The 14,216-nt window shown below is 45.4% G+C and overlaps 1 protein-coding gene across 4 annotated transcripts in view; it reads left to right on the top strand.

Annotated features, from left to right (window-relative positions):
- The first annotated feature begins 505 nt into the window (after positions 1–505).
- The window catches only part of MYO6 (myosin VI), a 116,004-nt gene continuing 102,293 nt past the window's right edge, over positions 506–14,216 (top strand). For all 4 annotated transcript variants that reach the window (XM_063330142.1, XM_063330141.1, XM_063330140.1 and 1 more), the window contains exon 1: positions 506–647. The gene's annotated coding sequence lies outside the window, so the exon portion shown is untranslated. The remainder of the gene's footprint in view (positions 648–14,216) is intronic.

Here is a 14,216-nt window from a genome sequence, read left to right as displayed (position 1 = left end):
TGCCATCGAGCAGCAGCCCTGGCCATGGCTGCTCCCGCCTGTGTGAAACCCCTCATGGCGGGTGACTGGGAGCCGTGAGGACAGGGACACCACCGGGCCCAGGGTACTCTGAGGAAGGGACACAGCGGGAGAGCCACCACCTACCCTGTGCCCTTATGGGGTAATGGTTAATTAAGACAAAGATAACCCAAAACCTGACCCTATATGTAGCCGCATTGGTGAAAAAGAAAAAAAAAGGAAAAACCCCAACCTTCTGCCAGGACAGCCAGGAGCCAGCCCCGAGCAAAGCATGTCCCCAGACCAGCCCCATGCACAACATCTCTGGTGCGGGAGGGCGCAGGCCCCCCGAGGAGCGCCGGGCCTCGCCCTGCCCGCACCGGTCGGGGCTCCCCGTCAGGCAACGCCGGTGCGGAGGGAAGGCCAGGCCCGGCCCGGCCTTCCCGGCTGCCGCCTGCGCCTCCTCCTCCCGCCTCGCTCCCGCCGCCCTCGCCGGCGCAGCCCCCGCCCCCGGCCGGCCCCTGTGGCGCTGACGTCCCGGGCGGCCGTGCTGTGCCGGGCCGGGCCGTGCCGGACGGCGGGGGGCGGCGCAGAGCAGTGCAGCGGCGGCAGCAGCAGGGCTGGCGGCCGGGCGCCGAGCACAGCGCCAGGTAAGGACGCGGCGCCGGTCAGCGCAACAGGCCCACGGCCCCCTCTTCGCTCTCCCGCGCCGCCCCTCCGCGGCCTCCCCCCGCCCGGGAGCCCTCTTGGCCGGGCCGCGGCGCGCTGCCCTGCCGCCTCCCCCCTGCACCGGCGCCGGGTCGGCGCGGCGCGGCCCGCCGGCAGGTGCGGGCTGGAGCGACGGTGGCTTCTTTGGGGCTGGTCGGGGCTGCCGGGGGAGGACGGTGAGGGGGGGCGGCTGTCGCGCCCGGTAGCTCTCACCTTACGCGCCCCGGTAAGGAGGGAAACATACTACCGCCGACGTCCCGGCGCCGGCCCCGGAGTCTGCGGGCTCGGGGAGGGCCGGTGGCTGCCGGGGGAGCGGGAGGAGGCGCTCGTCGGGGCTGGGGAGCCGGCGGCCCCCCCTCGGGGCCGGGGAGCGGCAGCCGGACCTTCCCCGGGATGTACCGCGGCTGTCTGAGGGGATTCTCCCTCGGCTTACTTGAGCGAACCGTCACGGGAACGTCATTCCCGTGTTTTCTTTTATTTTGGTGTCGTCCTCCGTAAAACGCCCATCCCTGCCGACTTACAGCCGAGCTCCTCTCCTCCTTTCCACAACGTTTCTGTGCTGGTGGCGTTGTCCTCCTCACGGAAAAGGAATTTTTTACAGCCTCAGCCGGCCGAGCACAGTATGTGCCGTGGTGCAATGGAAAACCGTCTTCTTGGAGTGTTTCTCCTTGAAGTACTTTTGGCAGGCTGATTCTTGGGAGAGCAGCGTGCAGTTAAGTGTGATGTGCTACCAAAAACTGGTACCCGGTTCCTGACGCTTGCCGAAGAGGAAAACTTAGAAAGGTTCATCCCCTTCATGGGCTGTCACTTGAATACAATTTGCAACGCAGCACATTTATTGTTGGTACTTGGCCCTCAGATTCCTAACTAGTAAATCCGAATGCCACCGGAGGCCCGTAAGATTGAGATAGCTAAATGAATAGATTACAGGTTGCCTAAATGGAGGGCTGTTACCTGTTATTTCGCCTAAACATTGCTGATGGTCAGCCCTTTTTTTAGGAAGGTGGAGAGAGGCAGCGCGTCCTGACTTGTGCCCCGTCTCGCTCCGGGAAGGAAGGGACCTTTGGGGCAATGCAATTCCTTGCAGCCTGGTTGGCATCGCTGGGCTGCGGGGTGGCCTATGGACTGGGTTCGCAGCCATCAGAGTGCAAAGGTTGGCTTCCTTTTGAGTATTCCCTTCTGTTGCGAACGTGACAAATTAACAGGGTAGAGAGGAACTTGTGAGTTAAATGCCATCTGCAACTTTTCTTTCCGAGACAGAGGGGGATGCTAGGGAAAAAAGCCTGGTAACAGTAGAAATGATTTAGTGATTAAAACTGTCCTTGTGCAAATTTAAACGCATAAGCGAATGTCTTCTTGCGGTATTTGTTTAAATGTCATAAAACTGTGCTAATGTACAAGTTAACTGTGAAGTGTACGGTTTATAAAATAACTGTAAAAGAAAGATCTGAGTATCGTTGAGGTGGGAGAGTAAATACCGAAACTGTCAAAGCACAAGTTAGAAGCCTTTGCGATGTTGTTTTTCCTAACCTAGAAATTAGGATTCAGCTTGACTGTACTTTTAATGTGTATAAGTTAATAAACGATTTAGTGATGGTACAGTTATGCCTTTGACTGTGAAACTATGAAGCCAACAGTGTGAACATAAAGGCAGTAAAGTTTGCTGCGAGGCTTAATGGCTTTCTGAATTAAAACCATGTCAGTATTAGCTTCCAGAAATTGCAAGTAAGTTGAACTAATTTCCCCACCCCCATATTTCTAGCCCGAGTGGGTGTTCATGTATAATCGGCGCTAAGTATTGTGTTCTTCAGGACCCGGCATCGCCATGCACCTTTGTTTTTGATATGGGGTCAGTATTTTGACCCATTAACCGTAATGTTCTGATAAGGCAAGGTGAAGCAGTGCTTCCTTGTGCCTGCTCTGCGGGGGTGGAGAAGGCTGTGTGACTCCATCTAACCTCCATGTTCTCTTGGTATTTCATAATGCTGGTCTGAGGAGAGCTTTGAGGTTTTAGAAATTTTGACAGTCTCATGAGTGACACGGCAAAGTTGAGTAGGGGACTAACTGTTTATGGTCACTTCCAGTCCAAAATGTGGAAGCATGAGATTAAGCCGGCAGGTCCAAAATGAACAAACGGGGTGTGTTTTGGTTTCGACCCAGTGTGTAGCGAGTTAAGCTTTGGAAATCTGTTCTGAAGCATGTGGATATTGAAAGTTTACAGGGATTCGAAAAGCAGACGGACAAATTAATGGAAGAAAAATCCACTAAAGCCGACTTGTACAGAGTACCTCCTGCAGCTCAGGGAGTCACTGGGCTCCACGTGGAGCCTGGGAGAATATACTGGGAAAGTACTGTCAAGTATTTACCGAATTTTTATATTAATTTTGGGCATTGACTGCTGCAGGCAGTATACTGGAAACAACAGGCCTGCTGTCTGACCGAGTAGGGCTGCTCTTACAAAAATTATTTATTCATCTGAAGCGTTTGACAACAGCTGAGCCGAAGGGACCAGGTCTAGAGATAGCAACTCTGTGTGATTATTCCCACAGAGTGATTATGAGTCGCCGTCAGACTGGGAAGTCAGCTTCAGCGGTGCTGGGGGCAGTTCTGGCACCTCTGTACTTGTTATTGATGTCTTTGATCAAACGAATTAGCACAAAGTCTGAAGGAGACCGAGTAGGGGTTTCAGGTGTTATTTCTGATGCTCTGTTTTGGAGGACAAGAGATTTTTGATACACTCAATGGCTTTATTCAAGTACAAGATACTATTTTTCAGGAAGGAGATCCCATAAAGCAGATAGGTAAAGTCAACTTTCCAGCAACACTATGGAAACAGATCTGAGGGTTATGAGTGGTTGCAATAAGCAGTGGGATGTAGTACTGTTAAACTTTATCATTTAACTTTTTGCATTAGTGAAGCTTAAGTTAACAGAATAAAGTGTTTGATTTTGTCCACAGGCCTTTAACAAAAATAAATGCAAACGTCTCAGTCTGGCAGAAATGGTCATTAAGGCTTAGGAAGGGTTCGGAAACCGTCATCTATGGAGGCCACGTGTGTTTGGAAAGTGTGTTCTACAAAGGCTAGACAGGCTCATTTCCAGCAGAAGGAGGAGGAGATGAAGGGACAAGAAGATGCTACAGTCTTAAAATTAGTGAGAAGTATGTCCTTCTGTCAGTGACTGTATTGAAAAAGGTGAAATTATTTTGTACCAAAGATTTGATGTCTTTCTTAAAATCTGTTATGCTTTGGGGAAAACTGGAACAAGCTGAGGTTGTGCAGTCTCCTTTTTTCGAAGGTTTCTGAAAGTCAAATAGGACTTGTGTTAAGGATATATTAAAGACTTTCCTCATGATTGTTTTACTTGTTCTTGTGCAGGGGGTTGAACTTGATAATTTCTTCAGGTGCTGTCTGTATTGTGGCCTGAGTGTACGTGGAAAAAATAATTTTAGTGCTCAAAAGAAACACAGTTTCTGTGATAAAGTCCTAGAATCTTTCAATTATTGCTGGTCATCTGATGTTACAGCTTAACGCATTGGGTTTAAAAATAGTTAATGTTGAGGCAAACTATTGTATTGGACAGCAAAAAGTTGTGGTTTAGGAGAGTAGCCCGTAATCCCGTAGGAAATGTAGGTGTAGGATCATACTGTGATTTAAGCCAGGAAAATCAGAGGCATAAAACCTGAGGTATTCATCATCTACTGTAGTACATACTGTATGTGGCTTCATAACCTGCGTCTAAATGTTACAGTGTCTTCTGTTTTCAAACACTTTTAAAGAACTGTCAGTCTATTTAAAGAAAAGAAATCAGACTTGTTAAGTAGTGTATGTTTCTGTAGGTACTCTCATTTTGAATCTCTTTTAAAAAGTACCCATGGGCAGATAAAAATGACTTAATATTTTACCATAGCATGCCATCTATTTAGGTTTTTGCTTTGCTGTTTCTTGGAATGACTGTATTATGTTTGTAATAAATACTGGTGACGGAGACTTATGTTTCTGAGGTATTGATAGACAGTGTAATAATATAAACAGCACAGAGAAAAAATACGGTTTTTGAACTGAAGTCTGTGGATGAAACGTTTTCTTTTTTTTCCCCCAAATTATCGGTTTTGTGAAGGTAGATATGAAGTATCAGTTTTTCCTAACGTTTTGATGGCAAGAAAATGACGGACAAATCTGTGGGCTCTTTAGTCTCTGTCAGAACGATTTCTGTAGGTAATGACCATACATAGTTAATGGTATGTATTTTATTGGAAAGAGCACGCTAATTCTCTCTTTCAGTAAGCGACTATCTTGGAATACCAGTTAAAAAGAATTGATTTAGCCAAAGTGAGTTCCTGCTTTTTCTTTTGTTGAACAGAATGCATCAACGGAGCAGAGGGCGATGGGGCCAGGGAGGGCTGGTTCGGTTTGGTCCTGCCGCTGTGCTGCATGCTGCAAGTGGAAGGAAAAGCCTGGTCCCACCTGTGGACCACTTCACGTGGGCTTGTGAAGGTGGTTAGGAGCACACTAACTTTTTCCTGGTGAAAAAGGAGTGAGTTGCAGCTCCGCAAGCTAAATTGCAGCTGTCGGTGGCATGGCACGCACAAATGCTTGACTGGCATGGGATGGGATCTGTGCTGCCGTGGCTACGCTGCAGGTCATACCCAGGGTTTAGATGACTCCTGAAGGACTTCTGTCAAGCCAGGCGTCTTTTCCTCATTGGCTGAATGCTTCTCCTCACTCTGCAGGTGGGTGGATGAAGGGTAGTTTCTCCTTGCACCAGGGAATGAGGGATGGATGAAGCTCACCTGTTCTCTCAGTGGTAAAAGCAGAAGGGGGCCAGTCTCCAAACTGGGATCCAGCCCTGGCAGTGCCGAATGGAGGTGTCGTCAGTGCTAAGAGCTGAGGTGGCCACATCTGTGTGTGCATCTTTTGGGGTTTGGTCTGCTTGCTCTCAGAAAAATTGATAGAGAAATTCCCAGAGTCTTCAGCTGAAAGTCTGACTGAACCCCGGATTTGTAAATGCTCAACAAAAGGCCTTTTATAACGTTAAAAAAACCTTTTTTTTTTCTTTTTTTTTTTTCTTCAAAGTAACATGTCTTGAAAGAGCTTGCTGGATTTATTTTGCGAAGGTAGTTAAATAGACAATTAAATTAAGAGTATTATTTACCTAGCGGATAATTATTTAGTTTTGTGAATAAATTTGTTTTCTTTGTAATTAACAAGATTTAGCAGACTAATTTGAAATTTGTGGAAAGAAAAAGAGAAGCAGGGAATGTAACAAAGTCAGTGATTCAGAAAACCCTCTCCAATGTCAGCAAGATCTCTGGCTATATTGGTAGCAGTAACTGTCTGAATTATATCTAAGTGTTTCTGTGGATCCTTCAGGCCCAATGAGAAGCCGTGTAAGTATTGTTACATTTCGTATTTTCAGCAAGTCCAGCTTGTGATTTGTATGGTCCAGGACTCCGTCCCTCTCATCTCCTGTGCTCTCCTTGTTGCCATGAAACTCGGTGAGGTTTTGGTCATCTCAGGTTCGTTCTTAGTGCCTCAGATCCAAAGCAACCCGGCTAAAAGGTGATACTGTAAAAGCCGTGTTTCAGGAGAAGCTACCTGTGGGAGGGCAGTGTGTCCTTCTCCAGTCTTCTGGCACAACCCATGAGTGAGGCTGTGCCTGCGGTGGGAGGATGACCACCCCCTTCTGAGTCCCCATCCACACTTCGCTCTGCCCTGATTTATTCAAGCGCGGCCCATTGCACCCGCACTATAGTGGTGAAGGTGAGAGCAATCAAAATGTTTCACAAAATCCTCTGTGGCTGTTTTGCTGCGTCTTCCTTTTTCTCAGCGGGGTGAGCACTGTGTGCAGACACGCTGAACCAGCCCACCCTGGTGATCTGCTCGCTTGGGAGGCGGCAATGGTGAGTTTTGGGAGAAGGATGCTCTGTAGCTGCATTGCTGGTCGGAGGTTTGGCCGAGGTCCGAGGTAACCTCCTGTGCTGTGAGTCCTGCTTACCTATTGCAAAGTTTCCAGGCCAGGGATCAAAGCATTCAGGAGTGAAGAATCTGTCAAATATTTTTTAATAACTTCAATTTTTATGGTTCTCTAGGGATGCAATTTTGTGAATTGTTGGGCTGAGGTAATAATTACCTGCTGGCGCGCCCCCCCCCCCCGAAAGGAGGAAATCTTCCCACAGCTGTGCCCTTCTCAGCAGCGCCGATGGTCACTGGGCTCTTCCACACCTCAGTGGGAACTGCTGGCTCCGCAGAAAGCAGCAAAACCCATCGCCTTTCTCTTCTCCGTGTCCCTGCTGCCCCTGAGGGACATCATGCGTTTGAGAGCTTACACAACAGGGGCAGCAGGAGCATGTAGTGAGGAGCAGAAATGAGGGGAGGCAGATAGGAGGGGTTTGTCCTGTTACCCGTTCAGCTCACCCTCTCTCAGGAAACTGCATCGTTTTTTGCAGTCTCTTAAACCTGTATAACCCTTTACCAAAAGGGTACACAAATGCCTCCAGTAGCCTCGTTGCAGAGAGTAATGCGGATGTAAAGAGTGTACAAAGGGAATTTCAGAGTCAAGGCAGTAGGACCGGAAAGGATTTTAAAAGATCATGGACTTCAGAGGGCCCCAAGATAACATGGACTTTTATTATTGTGTAAAGATAAGAACACATGGTTTTAGTACGTGTGGTGGGTTTGGGGGTGGAGAGGAATTTTTCTTCTTTTTCTTACCCAGGATCCTTTACAAAGATAGGAAAACTAATGGGATAAATATTTGTCTTGTTCTAAGGACTCCCAAGAAGTTGTTATTTTTGCAGTGTTTGTTGATTGCTTCAAAGCCTTTGCTGTGTTGGTGCAGCAAGCCTTTTTGGTGGGTGCCTGGGCACACGAATGGCGTTCTGCAGCATGTTGTCTCTCGCTGCTCTACTGCAAGGAGTGTTACTTATGTGGTTACTTATGGGTGCTACAGGGATGATGCTGTTTCTCCTTCCCTCATACTTGTTGGCTTGCCTTCCATTAAGCACGCTGCCAGGCCTGTTTTCTTCTCCTCTTTTAACCTTTTTTCCAAAAATAGACTTGCCAGCTGTGTATTCATTTGTGGGAATACATGTGCATGTTCCATCGTCACTTTATTGCCCTTATTTGCTCTTTGCTGGGATCCTTTCTCAGAGACTTTAGTGGTTTTTATAGATTTCAGTAACTGACCTTCTCGTGGCCGTGGCTAAGAGCATTGCTTCAAATTTCAAAATTCTTGGGAAACAGAAGAGAAATGGGCTTGTCTGTTGTAGTTGTCTGGAACTGGAATTGTTGGGAACTGAGTGTTTAACTGCAAGCGTACAGAAGAATCGGAAGTTTCAGAGATGGTGTGATGATCTTCGTCTTTAACTGTCATCCCATTACAGTACTCCTGCATCTTCTCAAGCATCTGAAATTAGTTGTGGTCAAACAATCTCAGATTAGGTGGACCTTGAGATAGTGTTTGGTTTACTGCAAGAATGTCATACATTAAAATATTTTTTTCTTCAGGTGTTTGGAGATGCATTATGGGCTTTTGAAAAAGCAGTGTAACACCTTAGTATTTTTTAAAATCATTTATATGAGAAAAAATGTTCAGCTTTGGTTAAGGGATGGATGCTTTTTCCAATAAGTTTTGTATCATATTCTGATGGTGATCCGAAACAAATTTTATGTCTTGTTTTATGTTTTGCTTTGAAGTTGCACATCCTTTCAAAGGGAAAGGTTATTTCTTACTAACCGAGGGAGAGGAATCTGAGACATGAAGTTTCTTAGCCTGTTATCGTGCTGTACAAGTCATGTCTTGCTTAAAGGTCAACACCCACAGAACATGGTTTTTGCAGTGCAGTGGACTAAGTAGCTGTTTTTCTTTGGGCTGTTACAGTCTTTCCTATTGTAAATGAAAGCATAGTCTTTCGATGGTGCGGCATCTGATGCTATGTTATGTATATCTGTGTTATGGGCTAAATTATAATTTGTATTTTCAACACCAAAGCTGCAGTGATAAATATCAATAATATGTTGACCAGAAACTCTTATGGATTATTCTTTTTCAATTTAAATCCTAGCAGCCTTTCCCAATTTTTCATGCACATTTGTATTTTTTAAAATATTACATCATATTTCTTTTAACGTGGAACTGAAAATGCTTTTTTTTTTTAAAACAATTGTTGGAGTTCAGCTTCTTTATTTCTGTGGATATGGAGTTGTGTGCCTGTTCATGTAGTAGTCAGCCTAGCAGGGTTTTAAGATACTAAGTTGGCTTATAGATTTTTTTTTTTTTTTTTTTTTTTTTTTTTTTAAATTGACCTTTGCAGCTTCTGTTGCAAACCCTTCTGTTATGGTCCCGGGTCAGTTACTGAGCTCCGTAGAAAGACAATTTTTTTTTATCCCTTTAAACAAATGCATTTTATTATTTCCTGATTTAAAAAAAAAATTATTTTTAGTAGAAAATTGAGAATTCATGTCAGTAATAAGTACTGAGTGCTTGAGTGCATCAGATGGAAGTGGAAATTTGTATGGTTTCAAAGAAACCGGCTTTTGAGATGTGCTGTTTTCTGTATTAATCCTGGTTTCTTTATGAATCCTCGTGGGAGGGAAGAGGGTGGACAAAGGCCACTTTATGCCGCTGGCGTGTTTGCTGAGTGACTCTGCTGCTTTAGCCCTAGGGAGGAGGTAGAAGTAAGGGAGAGGGAAACTGGCAGGAGGAGGAAGAGTAGTTTGAGGTGAAGCTCCTTCTTGAAGAACATGTGAAGGCTGAAGAATGATGCCAAGGTGGGAAAGGCAGATTCAAGAGGGAATGCTTGAAGATTGTAGTGGAAGAAAAATGCTGATTTGACTGCTTGAAGGCAAACCAGGTTAGCATCAGGGGTCACCCTTCCTACCATGCTTGGGCTGGACTTTGAAGCCATGTTTTCTGCCTCAGCTGAAAGATGCTGCCTGATACATGCCCAGGCGCTGACCCTGGGTGTGCCTGCTGAAGGCCACGAGGCCTCGCAATTTGGGCTAAGTATTTCACCCCAAGACAGGTAAAGGTTTTGGAGTGACATCTGAAGGTGTGTTGAGGTGTGGTTAGTTGTAATTAATGAAAGCTAATTGGCTCATGTTTTCTTAGGACTCAGCGCATTCTCTCTAGCACCCTCTCTAGCACCCTCTCTTTTTTCCATTGATCGTCTTGTTGGAAATGGCCAAGGAGGTTTGAGAGGATCCAGGTAGGACAGGAGCCTCCTCAAAAGGGCCCATTACTTCTTCCACTGTACATACTTTGTGGAGAAATTTGCACGGGCAAGATACAGCTGTGCATGAAGCTCGTGTGGCTTTGTTTTGTTTAGTTTGGTCAGCTGCTCCATTTTAAATTCATGGCCTAACTTTGTGATGAACATCTTATGGGCAGGCAAACCCACAAAACTCTAACCAGTAGTCTCCAGTCAGACAATGAGTAAGCACATCTGTGTGATAAATACAGGATTTTTCTTCCGAAGTATTTAATTTAACATTTTTCAGGCCTTTGCTTAAGGAAAAGCTGTGTAACTCTCACACATCTGAAGATACAGGAGAACCAAGTCTAATACAAAATAGTAGCCCCGTTTACAGGAAAAGCAATTTTATGTTAGCAAGCATTTAAACAAAGTTTGGTGGTTGGTGTGGGGGGCTGTTTGTTTTTGAAGCTCATGTCTTAGCAGTCTTCAAGTTACTACTGTTGGGAAAAAAAAGGATGTTTTTTTTTTTTCTCCTTTTTTCTGCCACATCACCACTTCCCTTAAGCATCTCCTGCAAGTGTTTGGACTATGCTGAACTTCTAATATAAGCTAAAAGCTTGTGCTAGTAGCTAGGGAAGTTAGAAAAACTAAAGCACCTTCTCTATTACTGTACCTCTGTAAAGATCTTCACATATATTTCAATACTGACGAGAAGAATGAAGGTTTTTTTAAAGATCTTCCTGTAGCTGAGGGAGGATTTCCCCTTTTTCAGGTACCAGGGCTCTCCTCCAAGGGCCCCCACCCAGCTGGGACAGGAATGGCTTGATGTGGAGCTCCGGTGCTTCAGGCTATAGTGAGTCAGTCACACGTGGGATGCAGACTTTGGTTCGGTGATAGCTGATACCACCTCTTTGCACTGTCGGATGTAATGGCAGTCAAATTTTGACCCAGATGCATGTGATAGCGTTCATTTGGAGTTCACCAGAGCGTAAAACATAATGAATACTCCAGTATGTATTGTTAGCATGGCACCTGGATTGGCTTCCTGGGTTGCATTTTGTCTTGCCCATTGTTCATCTGCCTGGATCACTCTGGGATCCATGCTGCAGCGGAGGTGTGCTCTGGATCCTTGGTGCTTTAAGTGCAAGTGATTGGGGTTGGCTTCACAAGGTGGCTCCCTCTGAATCAGGCTTCTTTTTTCAGGATCACCTGCTGCCCATTTAAGAAGCCCTGTGTAAGTTATTCCCAGGTGACTTGCCTTTCTTTTTTTTGTTTTCTTTTCTTCTTTTTTCTTTTACGTTGCTACTTCCAGGATATCCTGCCTTTTGTGTTTCACATCTTGCTGGAAATGAGAAGGATTTGCGTGGCGTCAGTCCTGCAAATGAGCATGCAGCTTCGCATGCTCTTTGTGGACTGCATATACCAAGAGAGATTGCAAGTGGAGTTTGTACAATAGAGCAAGTAAAACTGGCTGCATCAGTACGGTTTTCTGAGGATGAGAGAGATGCTGGTTTTTGTTTTACTTGGCAGCCAGGCCTGGTGTCTAATGACAAGGGTAGTGGAGAGACTCAGGGCAGAACATCTGGTGGAAGCAGAATTTAAGGATTGGAAAGAGTTTTAATCAAAATCCATATTTTTCTCTACTTTGCCTTCCCTTGTTGAGGATGACCAGTGTCATACCAGTAAGCGCTGGATTGGGGATGTCTGTAATTTACTTGGAAGCTGTCAACGTACAATTAACCCTGCTCGTCAGCCTGAGGTTGGGCAAATGATGTGGAGGACACATTTGCTGTGGGGAATGCTCCTCTCACAGCAAGCTTTGCCCATGTGTGCCCAGCACAGCCTGGGATGCCCTGCAGTAGAACGTGTTTGCTCCCTATGCCAACCAGCAGGAAGGAGTATTTTTTGTTGTTGCAGGCTATTGTGGGTTGCTGCTCTGATGGGGACTCCTTTGGCTACTCATAGTGGTCCTTGCACTGGGGCATCACACTGATCTTGTTCTGGGTCTGCAGAAACACCTGGTCACCGTGCCAAGAGCACCCTAGCAAAGAAGGCCCTTTGCCTTTTGCCACCCAAAATGCATGTGGATTCACTAGATTCCTAGACCAAAGCAACAGTTTCTTTTCCTGTTTTGGGAAAAATGGAAGTGGGGGGAATACTGTTGCACTGAGATGAAGATCTGTTTTACAAGTTAATTTTGGGTGCAGCTTAATGAATAAAGGGGAGGTAGTTTAGAGTAGAAGGGTAGTAACTACCAGAGGAACAAAATTATTAATGCTGGTGTCAACCGGGGTGGTGTAGACAGAAGCATCCATATGAAGTAGGGAAAGCACGATCTGGAATGGTGGCTGCCAAGCTGTGGACACGCTGAATGGAGGAGGCTGAGAAGACGGGGTTCACCTTCCAGGCAGAGCCTTGCTGGCTGTCTGGGCTCAGTGGCACAGCATGGTGCAGGACCAGTACGGCTCCCCTGGCAGGATGGAAGGCTCCTGGTCTCCTGGTTCCTCAAAACCAAAAGCAGTCTGGAGCATTTCAAGGGAATTTTCTTACCTGGAATAGCATCAGTGGTGATTTTGTGGGATTTGCCCTTTCTGCTGCCACGTTTTCTCTTCAATACCGTCAGTGATCCTGCCGTTTCCGTGGTTTTTGACTTGCTGATGGCTATCATTTATTTTTAAAAATATATGTGAGTTTCTCTTTAGAGAGAGAGAGGAAAAAAAAAGGCATTTTGGGGCTGGGAGAAGAGATAAACTGTGGGAGAGAGAAAGGGGAGAAGCTGAGTGTCAAAGAAGATGAAAATAATCCACTACAGTCAAGGCTTACCTTTTATTGCACTGCAACAATAGAAGGGCAGGCCAGGTGAAAAATTAGTACTCTGTCCTATACCTCCCTTCCTTTATGTTTTTCAGTATAAAGCTAGTTCAAGAGACCCGCAGCAGTAAAAAGCCTACAGGAGGGCTGCTGTAGCTATTAGAGCGCTTCCTGGGTGGATCATGATTCGTCTCCGAAGCCACACCTGGTGTATTAGGGTTTCCTATGCTGTTATTACAGGACACGCTCTGTGTACATTTCCAGAATGATGTCAAAAGCTTCTGTATCAGAGGAGGATCATCACACAGCACAGGCTGCTGGATACGTGAAGAAATTTGTTAAATTGCAGCATCCAGTAAAACTTGAATGAGTTTTATAGAGTAGAAGCCGAGAAACTAAATACTTTTTTGATAACCTTTGAAATACATTTGCATTCCTCTGTTGCGTGCTTAAACTTGAATGTCATCAAGTTTTGCTAACTTGTCACTCCTAAAAAATATATATGTAATTAAATTATTATCTCTTAATAGACCAGATGCAGTGGTATTTTTCTTTTAGCAAAATTAGATCCCTATCCTTCACAGGTCATAACACTGGGAGGTTAGCCAGCATGGCTCACCTTTGTCTGTGAAGGGAGTGTAGGAATTGGCTACTGCTGTTTGTGCAGGCATTTGAGAAGGCATTTGATTAATTTCTTGTTTTCCTTGTTGTTCCCAGGTTATTGGAGTTATTCAAGAAGCGTGCATTTTTTTAAATTTGTCAGAATAAGCCATTATAGCTAGCAAGTTCCTTTTACTAGTGACCCAAATAAAGCAGAAACTGTGGAAGCTGTGAATTTCCTTTTAACAGAGCATTGATACTGAAATGCAGTGTCAGGCTGGTGGTTAATATTATTCATTTTCTTCTTGTGTAGTAAGAAAGAAATACTGTCTGCTTTTGGTTTTTGGGGGATGCTGTGGCAAAAATGTACTCCGGGTTTATAGTTCAGTCTTCTGAACTGTAGTGGAGTGCGTGCTTCTTTTAAATATCGTCTATTAATAGAAATAATAAGATAATTCTTCAGCCCTTGTGTCCTTCAGTCAATGAAAGGAAACATGTACGCCCCTGTAATTGAAGACAGGTATGCTACTGTAGAGGGTGGAACATGAGTCTTTGTAAAGAGAGGTGGAGTCTCCATTAACGTGGTGTGACGAGGGTACTGATTCATCTGTTGATGCGTTTTGCAAAATGAGTCTGTGGGTTGGTCGTGGGTTTTTTTTTTTGTTTGTTTTGGCTTTTTTTTAGTTCGGTGGATTGTGAGTTGTGTCAGTTGGGCTGCTTTATACCATCATCTTACTCTTCTAGAACTCAGTTTTTCTTGAGTTCTTGCCTCAGGACTTCATAGTGGTCTCTGGAAGGTGACTGAACCCCATGTGTTTATTGCTCTGTTTGTCTCAGCACCAAACAGAGGAACTGGGCTTTTCTGGATTCCTGAGGAAGTGCATGACTTGAATTAACCTTCTGAG

Source organism: Chroicocephalus ridibundus, chromosome 3, assembly GCF_963924245.1.
Source record: "Chroicocephalus ridibundus chromosome 3, bChrRid1.1, whole genome shotgun sequence".
Lineage (NCBI taxonomy): Eukaryota > Metazoa > Chordata > Aves > Charadriiformes > Laridae > Chroicocephalus > Chroicocephalus ridibundus.
This window is presented reverse-complemented; position numbering and strand designations above follow the sequence as displayed.